General features: G+C 28.3%; 1 protein-coding gene across 4 annotated transcripts in view; it reads left to right on the top strand.

The window, feature by feature from the left end:
• The window catches only part of LOC111035363 (neuroendocrine convertase 1-like), a 43,803-nt gene that overhangs the window by 1,538 nt on the left and 28,347 nt on the right, over positions 1-13,918 (top strand). Inside the window, exon 1 of one of the 4 annotated variants that reach the window (XM_022316949.1) lies at positions 11,050-11,597. The exons of the other annotated variants lie outside the window; for them this stretch is intronic. The gene's annotated coding sequence lies outside the window, so the exon portion shown is untranslated. Of the gene's footprint in view, positions 1-11,049; positions 11,598-13,918 lie in introns of those variants that run through there. 4 annotated transcript variants of the gene reach the window in all.

The following is a 13,918-nucleotide window of genomic DNA, read 5'->3' as shown; positions in this document are numbered from 1 at the left end:
TGATTTAAATATGTATTAATTTATGATCACTTCTTCAAATTATTAAATTTATTTGATTAATACGAAGAATCAGCACTGGTTTGTTTGATCAGAAGGATAATAATATACTATTATAACGAGTAATAATGAATTGATCGATTTTATAAATTAAATGTACGTAAATATAATTAATTATGCTACGAAATCAAAGAGTTCAAATTAAAAAAGCAGGCAGTAACTTGTGTAATACATTAACAAATAATAAAACTTTGTCAATAATTTTTAATTTAAATAATTGCAATTTAATTATCACCAACAAAACAGATGTTTTTTTTTATAAACGTTTGTTAATGACGAAAGATATGTAAATAATTTGTACAATCATTGTATGTTGTTTAGAGACATATTATGTTTATAAGACTAACTTTTATATTAATCATGTATATCATATTAAACAACTGAATATAAAAAAAAAAAATAGAGAATTAGTTTAGAGCCGTTATGGTTGCAATAAATTAAAACAATTCAAAATACAACATTAATGATAGACATTTAAATTGTAAACTACATTTTACATCTATCCGTAGGTACCTACATACTATGAATCTATTAATTTTTTCAAATGTTAGTTTTGTGTATAATTGAATACATTTGCTTATTTAAATAATTCTTTTAGTTAATAATTTGGTGTAATAAAATAAATGAAATGCATCGTTAAAAATCTTATCTCCGTTTTATCTTATATGGTAACAATCTTGTATCCAAATAGAGTCTATAAATTGTTGATAATAACAGTTTCCAGAAAATTATTGATACAAAAAAAAATTATTATATTTATAACAATAAGTTGTAATAATATATTTACTATGCATACTTGATATTTATTTGCATGTTTAATCTCAGTTAATGGAGAAATTGATTAAAACAAAATTGGATAAGTTTTTCTTGCTTACGAAAAATTAGTGAGTAAAAGTGCAATTTTAACAGTAAAAAATCTGTAGATAATACCTATATATTTTAAATACATTTTAAGTTTCAATGATGGTTAACAATCTCGAACAAGTTATATTGATTATCACTTTGATTTAAGTTTTAGTTAGGTACTTAAGTATAACATAACTTGTATTTAATTTTAAGATAGGCTTATAAGTTATAAGTAATAATATTATTAACCTTATTACTAATAACCATAGTTGGCTAAGCCTTTACAGATATTAATTATAAAAATAATGTCGCTATAATAAAATACATGTGATTATTTTTATCACGTTCATTAGAACATTTATAAAAAAAGATATGAAGTATTAAAAATTCTGGTGTGTCTATAAATCAACATAGTTTAGGACAATTGACAGAATACGGTAAAAAATCAAGTAGTGCAGCTGTCACAAAAAAAAAATAAGTACGCACGTCTGCTTGGAGTAGGTACCTAGGTTTAATATAAATATGTATCAAATTCCAGAATGTGCTTTTTACAAACAAATATTTTTTATTGTGAAAAATACTGGTCACGCTCGTTTAAAAATATGTATTTATGGTTTTAGTAAACATGCGTTGTGGGGGTGTGCTGTGTAGTAATGCAGTATTAATAGTATTGTGAGACAAATATAAATGGAAGGATAACGTAACATGGAAATAGTAAAAATAGGTACAATGTCCTCATTACCTATTTATGTTGTGTATTAAATGTTTTTTTACATACAATTTAGTCATATTTTTAAAATCGAAATCCATAGTTCAATTATTAATGATGTCAATGAAAGATATAATTAATTATGTATATAGTGTATACAAACTAATAATAATAATAATAATAATAAATAAATAATGACTAACTATTTAACGGCCATTAATGTTCACTCAAATTATAAATGAATATTTTCATTGAAAATAGACGCAGCCAAGATGGTTACTTTTACCCTTATCACTTTGTGGTAAGAAGTTTGATCTTGTTTTGAACATACACAAAATACATGCAAAGTTATAATATGATTAATTTGAATATTTCTATGCATATTATTTTAAGAGTATTACCTATATCTTACAAGTTATATTAGTGCGTATTTATTATTTTGGGTACCTACCTATATTTGATTTTATAAATGTGTCTTACAAGTTACAACGATATGTATTTACTATTTAATTTTACATTTTTAAATTGTTCTGTCTGAAAATACTTTTCATGGTAAAACTATCAAACTTGAGGGAGGTTTAAAATTAGATAGAGTTTGTACCTTGGTGGTTTTTGTATATTTGTCGGTACTTTTTAAAATAATCGGCAAAAAAAAATACGACCATTTGTTAAAATTGTATTATACTATTATATTAAAATAACTATTTGGTAGACTGTCTCCATCGTTTTTCATCGCTTACAATTACTTATCATTGAATTAAAATGTAACACATCCATTACAGTGACATACTCAATAACGAGGTTTATCGAAAGTTACTGCTCAGCAGAGAGGTTACCTACTTGATGGGTTTTTTTTAAGTGCGCTTCTATTTTAATTTCAAAATCATTATTTTTATTGGTGAATTTTATCGTTTTTGGGCGTTATTTTTGTGCAGGCAGAGTACATATTATTTATAAGGAGTGGAATGCAGATAAATTATATAAGTTTGGTGCATTGAATTCTACTTATAATTATATTAAACCAGGTAGGAACAGTCAGTAGATAATAAAAACTAAAAAAGCCCTTATATTGATATGTTTTTATTTTGTAATAACTTTAATGCTGTAGCCAATTCAAAATTATCATCCACTGTTCCACCAGTAGTGGTTTTGACAAAACTTCAGTTGGATTGAATTTAGTTCATTGACACTAACAATTATGTAAAACAATTGTATCGCATGAAGACGTAAAGTTAATTGTTAATTTATTGTACAGATACTATTGTTGATTATTGGTTAGGAACAAGTTAAAAACAATACATACCTCCATGACATTATCCAATTGAATTTACAATTCACCATCGATCATTGTACTCGTATGAGAATAATAATAAAAAAAACAATACACAGTTAGTCTGAGAGTAGGATAAGATGAATTTTGCTTAAGCTATATTGTTGGGAGGTAGGTATATGTAGCTTTAAGAATAATTGGAAATGTCGAAAGAGACAGAATAGTTATTTTTCATTGGCCATTAACAATATATATATTTGTCGTTATAACTATTTTTGTTATTAAGTAGTTTTCTTACGGAGTTTTAAAATAAATATCAAACAACAATACAAATAACTATATAGTTTTATAGGCTAGTTTAACTTGTCCATGTTTGAGCAAAATCATCTTACCTGTTCATACAACAAGTTTACATTATAAATGGGTTTTCTATTATCGACATGATAGTTTTTATGAAAGGTATAACAATGTGTAAACACATATAAAGTACTGAAATACATAGACATATAATATAATACTCCTTAGACTTTCTATATTATTTATTTTCATTGTTCATAAAATGTTAACCTACGAATTAGTAGTGATTGCATTAGGTATATAATTTGTTAATCTAATTTTTACAAAAATTATCTAAAATAAACTCGTTTATGTATCATGAAAAATAACGTAGGTGCCCATTTAGTTAGGTGTTTAATTATTTGTGTATTCAATGATATTTACATATTTTTAAGTTTTTAATTTGCATTTTAAAATAATATTATTTTATTTGTTATATTTCTTTTATTTAAAATCACAATATATTATATTAAATCAGATAGGTTTCATAATAGGTAGATTGTTAATAGATTGTTATTTGTTAAGCACCTATGTTTCTAAATTGCTTACGTGGGTCCATATATTTATTTGTATATATATTTCTAGATCATCACTTACATTTATATCGTTAATATAATAATGTGTTGTGAAAGGATAATTACTAGCCCAGTTGATCAATACGGAAAAGCCATTTCAAGATCCTTAAAAAGTAAAAAAACGCGTTTATAGCTGCCTACGCCTAATATTTTTCTCTTCCATCACTAATAAAATAACAACAAGTAATTTAATTAAAAATCAAAATACATAAAAAGAGTTCCAAAATTGTTTTTTCTGTTTAGCGTCGGTTCGATTTAATAATACTTAAATGATTTTTATATAATGAAAATGAAAATGTATTGATTACAAAAAAAAAACAACAACAGTGAACTAGTGTTCTCAGTGTTCTCACAAAGTTGTTGTACAACAGAGTAATATTAACTATAATAATTTAATGTTTTTTTTTGAAAATAACTATCATGGAACAGTAAACACAATTATTTTATTTTTAATTAAATATTTGAAAAAAATTATACTATACTATGAGGTAAATATTATTTTAAATCTAATCAATACATTCAAAGACATAGAAGTAAAACTTAAAAATTCGTAGTTTTTTCCTACTCCTAATGAAAACTAAAAATTATTCTTTTAAAATCATGTTAATAGTTTAGACTTTAGAGTTGTAGGCAATTATTACAATAATGATTAATAATGTATTAGTCATTACAATCGTTATTATAGAGTATAGACTACATGTTTTTCTTATTTCCTGAAAAGTTGATTTTATAAAATTTAAAATATTTACTAAATATAGTTTACAATTTGTGAAAAATAGTTAAGGGCGTTTAACTAAACTTGATTTTTAGACCAATTTTTTTGATTTTTTTCTGAATAAAATAAGATTTTTTCATATGCGACTGAAGCACACATTTTTTTTTTGACAACCTATAGAAGTGTTATAAGACAATGTAATTTACAGCTTATAACTGCAGTTCCCAGTGCTTAATATAGTAGGTATTTATATTTTATTAATGGTGCCATATGAAACACCAAAGAAAGCAGTTCCAAGTATTTTTGCGTAGTTTTTTGTGTAGTTTTTAAAAAATAAGCTTTTTTCAATCACTCTGTAGACAATTTAATGTTGTTAATAATCTTTCAATGGGAAATATTATAAATCTATTTTTGGCTTATAAGTCATATGATTTTGGCAGAAACATGAGAAAAAATAAAAACTAAAAAGTATTCGGTACGTTATAGCATACGTGTTATGCCGTTTTTGTTGAAATTTGAAAAAAAAATATTAGTTAAAAAGTCTAGTAGTTGCAATGAAGAGTTTGCTTTTTCTAAAAAGCCTAAATAAACACATTATTCCCGAATTCTCTACAGCTAATGTTCCAACAATTTCGTTTGCCTTTGGCCCCATCACGCCAGTGAACGAACCTCACTCGACATCGTCCGTCAATACGGCAATAGGTAGGTATCCAATTTTTTATTATTCCCCACAATAGAGGTTCTATATATTATCTTATTTGCTCGGCGGTGTATTTACTCAACAAATATTGTTCAGTGCGGTTTGTTTGGGTGCCCGTTTTCAAAAATAATAAACTTTTCAGTATTTATATTCTTTATAGGTATACAGCGAGCTATTCAATTTTTACAAGTATAGGGGAATACAAAACTGCAGCAGGATTTCATAGGGTTTTAGATAAAACGACGAGGGTTTTTTTTTCACTATTTTTAACGTATGTGCATCGGTCAACAACAATAATACCTTCAGTAGCAGCAACTCATTATTCTGTGTTTTGGCGTCCAATCCCAAGTATAATATGTACACGTGTATTCGACTCGAACCATGCGTTATAGCTGCGATAACGAAGTGAATGGTCTGCTGTCGCTTGTACAATGTTAACAATTCTTTATGGGTACAACAATATAGTCGTCCGTACTCGTATACCGATCACCGCTCAAAAACATGTATTATTATTATTATTATTATCGCGATAACCTGCCGACGCAAACGGCTCGCCACGACAGAGGGTTATTTCCATTTCACCCTTTCGAATATTTTTCACGGGGTACGAGATCGCTATTGAATACCGACAACAATATAATCGTAATAATAATATCATATAGTAGGTACACAGATTCGGCCAACGGGTAAAATATTGTGAAAACGTCAACATTTGTCTGTTAAATGGACTTAGAGGAGGTGCTGTGCCGTCGCCGGCTCACCACTCACCGTTAAACCGATAATTCCGATCGGCCATGATGTCGATTTCGATTATTTCGTGTTATGCGATAAAACATTATAATACCAGCGAGACGGAACGACAACATATAATACCAAAATCAAATTACATTTAAAACAAATGAAAACAAACTAGAAAACCTCACTCGGCAATCGCGTTAATTTCTAGGTTTCCAAACGTGTGTTTTAATATACAAAGTAATGAACTATAATTCCAAATAGGTACAATTATTATTTAAAAGGCATTTGGAAACCTAAATATTTTGAATGGTATATATTAAATATTTATATTGTATAACCTTATAAGTACCCAATTATCTAAATATTTACAATCTTAATTGAATATCTTGATACAAACCATCTACTACCTTCTAATCACTGGTAAGTGGTAACTAACTGACTGACTGGAGGATACAACGACGGGGATATAATAGGTATTTAAACTTATGTTTATGGAAACCTAAAACCAGGGAAGTCGCTGCTCGGCTGTATAGTAAAGGTTTCAAGTATACTTAGTTAGATGTTGAGTAGGTACAACTTTAATATGGCTGTATTAAATTTGACATCAATGATTTGAACCTATGCTAGTAGAAATTTTTTTTCTAATGTTTCTATTAATAGCGTGGTATATTTAAATCATGTTTACCCCAAATATATTATTTTATCCTTAATTATTAATTATTAAAGTATTCTATCAAATATTATTGTCATTACATATTAAGTCAATACAGCGGAACGTAAAAAGTGTAAATAGATTCATAGCATAAATAACTTAAAATTAGGTAATCTAAATATTTTGAAAATTATTGCATTGCTTATAGAAAATAATAATAAATATATTCCCGAAAAGCTTCAAGTCCCTTCAAATGTCAACTTTGAATGTCTATAAAAATAATTTACTTAAGTATTTTTGGTATTTTTTGAATGATGTAAAACTGCCTTATATGATAAACCTTGTAATACATTTTCAAACTATTCAAATAAAAAAAAATATTCTTTAAATAATTCAAAATGAGCCAAAATATATTTTTGCATTTCTGACTTGTACCAACAAGATAAAATTTTCCATCAGAAATTCCGAAAACACATTCGTAGTTTAAGATTAAAGCTTTTTTTATTTTTTTGTGCTCTTAAAGATGACATGAAAACAGACTCGTCAATCCACTCGGAATCTACAATAAGTTAAAGTAACAAAAAAATAGTAAAAATTACTAATAGCTCTATTTTGAGTGCGATACTTGTGTTAGTTGAACACAATCTCAGTTTACAATGTTTATCGAACTATTTGAACTTGTCAATGTAAATACACTCCATGAAAATCAGGTTAGAAAGTGATAAACACTTAAAATGTCTATGGAAAATACACTTAATGGTCGATTCAATTTCAGTAAACTGTGATACTGATAAAACACCATCAGAACATGCGGAAGACCGACGTAAATCATTTGTATGGGAAAAAAGGCGGATAAAATGCTTGAATATTGTACATTGCGTGTAATATGAAAACAGGGAGATTCGACTCAGCAAATATTTGAGATTTTCCCTATGTATTTAAAAATCGATATAGCTGATTTTAGAACGTAAAACATTTTGTTTCAATCACATTACAGTGTAGCACCATTTTAAACATAAATATAAATAAATATATGTATACATATATATACAGGTATATAATGTTATAGATTTAACTAACGACGTATAAAAGCTTTGCAAATAAATGTCTGTGCACGTTTCAATGATTTTGTGATGTAAACATAGGGGCTGATGTAGATGGTCTACATGTTTACTACTATTATTTATCGATGAGACTATAAGATTAAATACTTTGAGATAAACTCCTTTTGCGAATACTTTAAAAAATATTTGTTTCCTTCTCAACAAATAGTAAAGAAAAAAAAACGATAAGACCAATTAGACTCTGCAGAATTATAATTATATTGTTTTAGTTCTTTTTCTCTTTAGCACTCTTTTTTGTTTTGTTGTACCAGTTATTAAAATATTTTGCAACAGAAAATCATCATTTTAATTTTAAAAGTTTAGCAATTATGACATAATTATGTTACCCAAAGTAAATAGTTTCTGAAGTTTTTGCGATTATATGAAGTTATGTATTATTAATTTTTCAATTGGTACTTAAGGTATATTTAAGTTATAAATATACTTTGGATTTCACATCAAAAATAAAAAAATAATTTCTATATTAAAATAAAAAAACTTTATATGTAGGCATAGTATAAACAGGTCACTATAGTTAGTGTATTTGTATGTACGTCATACGTTTGTGTGTTATATGAACGTCATGAAATCTTCAAAAATTGTTATGTTATTAAAGGAATATTATACTCCATTATTTCTAGACTAGATAATATTGACAATGAACATATTATATTAATAATATTAGCATTAATTCTGCGAGAAGAAACAATTTAGTACCTATCCAGTTTCCTATAAGTAGGTGGATACTAGATAGCTATATTTGTATATTAAGTATCAAAATAGTTTTATTTAAATGTAATGGTTTAGATTATCCCCACGACTTTACTCGCGTTTTTATTATACGATTCCATGCATTTTAAAAAAAAGCAATAAAAATAAACATTTGAAAGCCGGGTGCTTTTAAGAATTGAATTACCTAAATGAATAACGAAGGTTCGTCTACTTGTGGGAATATAATATTTCTTAAGCCCATTGGAACATAGTTTGTGTGGGAAGTCATAGTTAATATCATGTATACTTAAAAAGATGACGTTGGGAAAATATTTAAAATATTTACGAAGTGCAGTCATGCTATGCTGTGTGACATATTACGTTTCTAGCGCAAATATCGTAGGTATTCGGCAATAACTGTACATCATTGGTATTAGTTATTTAAAATGTAAATAATGAACTCAACGAAGATCAACATAATATAGAATCGACCAAAGGCAAAATATTTTGGTACATTAAAAAAAAAAGCTGTGTGCGGTAATCTAGCGTGTATGAAGCCTATCTAGCTTTTTTTTTTTAAATTGACGATATTCCAACAAGAACTTGCATAAACATATAGAGTTTTAAGTTCAAATTAATGATACAAACAATAATTTTTTTGTTTTTGATTCCTTTTACTTAATTTGTTTATTTTATTTACTCTCATTGCATTATAGATTCATTTAAGACATTTTTTTTTTTTTAAGTTTCAAGTTCAAAGGAGATAACCATTGGATCTATTTGATGTTGTAATAGGCAGTGTATTAAAAACACAATACCAAAATATATATAAAACACTAAAATGTATTATTATAACTTACAATTGTTTTTATATTTATAATTATAATCAATTTAGTTAATTTATAGCACCTATATATTAAATGACGATCAGTCTTAATATTTTACATTAATTGTTAAATGTGGGGAGTATAATTTTGCTACACATTTTTCGGAGTTGTACCTTCCGTAAAGAAGTTTCAATTCAATACTTCAGCATATTATTAATTATTTTAACTGTTAGATGAATAAAATATTTTTTTAAACTTCGTTCTCTTAGGTTCCCAAAACCATATTTATTAAGTTTTTTCAAAATAGTTTACACTGTTTAACGAATAACGATATTATGTTAAATTTATGTTATCATATTTTAATGACCACATACTTTGTAATACTCTGTGGAAGGGAAAACTTTTCGATTTTTAGTACCCTGCAGTTGGGTGAAGTTACTTTTCAAGACTAATAAAATTACGTTGAATAGTAAAATGCTACATTAAAAAGCAGTAACAAGTTCATTTTTTGTTACCAGAAGTATTATTTGAGTACTTTTGAAACTAAAAAGTAAGTGTTTAATGAATTTAAATTTCAAACAGCGCGTGCGCTTATAACTAAACGTGTATACAGTACAATGCACGTATAGACAGGGTGTCTCACGATGGTTAAGTAGATTTTGAAGATATTTTATTCATCAGTATTTATTTATAATATGGGAATAAAATTATGTCAATAGTATATATGTGTATATATTAGTCAGCACTAATTATTATATGAGGTTAATGTTAAGTCATTTATTATTAACTTATAATAATTATGAAATCGATGAAAATAATTAATAATACAATATATGTATAAGATGTTTAAATTTTAAGTACAGTACCTATTTAAAATACTACATTTATGTCAATAATACGAGCAAGTTTTAATCAAAGTAATTCAAAGTAATTTTTCCATACTATGGTTATAAACTTTTAAAAGTTGTTTAATTTTATTGTAATCAACATAAAATAAACATGTACCTACAGTGTATATTTTGTGGTCTTTCACCGGGTAGGAAAATGTCTTTGTCTTTTTATTTTACAAAGTATGACTGCTGCTGAATCTCTCAAAAGAAGTGTTATATTGAAAAAATACTTCCGTAAAGTAACTAATTGAAAAATGCGTGATTCGTGGAATTTAATTAAAATACCGTTCGGTCCGTTCGTTACTTAAGATGCAAATGCGTTACTATAACACACAACTATACGTATAACTACTAGATTACAATGTTTTTTTTTAAAATAACCATACCTTTTATATTCTGAGTGTGGCGAATGAATGTATTGATTTTACAATGATGTGTGGTTTTTTTTGTGTCTAAAAACAAGTTTTGTAGTATGGAAAAATGCTATGAACTCTAACATTCATGGAGGTTATTTTATAAAATTGGATCTAGTTGGTAAATTACTAATAATATTATACATTGAGATTATTATTGAAATAACTGTTTGATATCCTTGGCTACCAAGAATTTAGACCGTCTTCACTCAGACACTTTATTTATCATATATATTGTAAATTGCCTACTCAATGACTAGGTACACCCGACTCCTAATACAGCAGAGCGGTTACGGTTACCTACGCTTTCCCCGTTCTTATATTACTGTTTTCACTTGTCTTGTATCAAACCTTAGAGTTTTATTCTTTTATAACTTATTCAATTTAATATATACATATGTACATAAGATAAATAGAGCACATTAAAAAATAATAATAGTGAACATAATATTATTTTATGTAATATAAAATAGTGTTAGACATAAATATGGATCGAAAACCTGTGAAATGAAGAATTCAAAGATAACGTAATTCAGTGATTAAAAATATTGTATTAATTTAGTTAATGAGGTATGAATAATGCTTGGACTATGGAATAAGTTTTTAAGTTAGAACAGCTGTAAGGAGCGTAATGAGAGGATATTTTATTAATGCGTATAGTTCTGAGATAAATTTAGTAAATGACTTATAGTTGGTGTGACTATTAGCTTATAATGATATTATTGGAATCGGCGATGGAGGCATATGAAGATTTGAGAATGAGAGAGTGTGTTTTGAGATGAGAGGACGTGAATACAGTATTCGAATTTTGTGGTTTTGCGTGAGATGATTTACGATGTTGAAGAAGTGCTTTGAATATTGGACATATTTTGTAGCTGGATATATGATTGCCCATGCAATGGACACACTTGGAAAACTTTTGTCTTTAGCGCAAATGTCAGAAGAGTGGTCACTCCCACATTTAACACAGCGTGATGGATGATGAAAATAGTTTGTGGTGTGTTCATAGCTCTGGCAGTTACGACACTGAGGTGGACCACTCTTGGTCCTATAGGGTAAGTCAACTTTGATTTTGGTTTTGCAAAACTGATTAAAGATTTAGATTTTATAATTATTGTTGGTATTGGGATGTAACTTCACGAGAAATAGCGGGCATGGGTGACCGTTTTTGATGACATTCATACACATTAATACAACGCTTATAATACGAGGCGTGTCCAGAAAGTAAGTGTACTCAATTTTTGTAGGCTTAAAAATATGTATTGAAAAAAAAAATAACGTGGTTACATTAATATAATATTTGCGTGCTATTTTTCTACATAGTCACCATTTTTTTGAATGCAGGTTGTGAGACGGCAGATAAATTGTTTTATGCAAGCCTCGTAGAACTTTGCCATTACCTCCTTTGTCCACTTGTCGACCGCCCCCTTCACTTCCTCGTCAGTTGAAATTTTTTTTCCACCCATGTGCTTCTTCAGGGAAGTGAATAAATGGTAATCTGAAGGCGCCAGACCGAGGGCATACGGGGGGTGGTTCAAAACACTCCATCCAAATGAGTCCAACAATTGCTTCGTGATATTGGCCGTGTGGGGTCTAGCGTTGTCGTGCAGCAGGCAGACTCCGCTCTTTAACAGACCCCTCCTTTTATTTTGAATAGCTCTCTTCAATTTTTTTAGAGTCTTGCAATACCTTGCTGCGTTGATGGTCTCCCCCTGAGGTAAATATTCAATCAAAATGATGCCTTTGTGGTCCCAAAACACTAATGCCATGATTTTTTTGGCACAAATGGTGGTTTTGAACTTTTTGGTTGAGTGTGAAGTGTTGTGACGCCACTGTTCGGACTGTCTCTTGGTTTCAGGTGTATAGTGTGCAACCCAAGTTTCATCTACAGTAACAATAGACTTGAGAAAATTATCATGTGGAGATTTTTCCTTTGGAAGAAGGTAACGGATAACGGCGTAGATTTCGCACTTGGTGGCAGACTCGATCGACATGTTCAACCAGAAAAATTCGTGTGACCACAGTTTTCAACGTACTGAACTCGTTCTGGTCTTGTTTAAAAGGTTAGGAGTAAAGCCATACGGCAGCCTAGCCAACATAGTAAAAAAATATTCCCTATGGCCGTGAGAGCCTCAGTACACTTTCTTTCTGGACACGCCTCGTATTTAGTGAATGAATATTATACACCCGCCAAAGAAATATAACTAAGTCCAAAATGTAATTAAAAATAACACACTAATTAGATATTAAATGCTAACTAGTTTTAATACTCGTTGACAAACTCAAATGTTACCAACATATAATAATTATTAGTCTTATTATTTTTAATTATATTATTTAGCTATTTTTACTATATTATACCAATTAATCAAAAGTGTGAAGCCTTATTTATCACTTAACATAGGGTTAGGTATAAAAAGCACTTGCTCATACTGAATGGGGTTCTGATTCGGAAATTTTAATTTAAATATGCATAGCCGTCCTGAGCTTATGGTTCGATAGTACAATATGGTATGGCTGATCTACACATAAAACAATATAAATGGTATCCGGTTATCAATAAGGACCTTGAAAGGTAGTTCAGTCTCAAGTATACGGGGCATAGCTGGAGAACCTCCCATTAAAAATTATACATCTTGATAAGTAGGTACCTATTAAAATATTGAGAAAATCTAATTAATGATAAAATCATTAAAAAACTGCGCCCTGTAATTTCGTGACCTCATCTCATTTTGCACCACTAAGACAACAAGCTCTCATTGTAAATAACGAAATGGCAATTAAAAACGTAATTTAAATACCACATTGTTGATTTCACAAACACCTAATCAACTTTAACCAAACTAATTGTAATAAAAATACCACGGATAACAATATTTATAAAAGCCTTTTTTTCATGAAATACTTCACTCATAAGTGGATTACGAACATAGGTATGTCCAATGTACCTACATATAATATTATAGTTATACTGACTCATCGAAAATCGTTCAATAATCAGGACTCCCTGCGATATAAAACTATTAGATTATTAAATTTCAAATATAATATAGTGTATGTAGTATTTTTAAAGTAGAAACATAAGCAATAAGTACTCAATAAAAATCGATAAAAATTTTTCCAAAGCATTCAGTTTAATGACGATAAGAAATATTTAATTTTGTCCAATTCCCTAAGCACTTTATCAGCATACACGAAAATTTTAATCACCACAGTCAGTCATTAAAATAATCAACGAATTAAACGATCGCATAAATAGAATGTTTGTTCATTTCTGATGTGGTTTCTTGTAAAATTTCACTTGTAAATATTAGGAAATAACCAAAAAGCCAAGAACATACTGCAGTTGACCCCGATTGAGAATTACGACCCTTTA

Source organism: Myzus persicae, unplaced genomic scaffold, assembly GCF_001856785.1.
Source record: "Myzus persicae strain clone G006 unplaced genomic scaffold, MPER_G0061.0, whole genome shotgun sequence".
NCBI classification, from domain to species: Eukaryota; Metazoa; Arthropoda; class Insecta; order Hemiptera; family Aphididae; genus Myzus; species Myzus persicae.
The sequence above is the reverse complement of the archived record's forward strand: the minus strand, read 5'-3'. Positions and strand labels throughout refer to the sequence as shown.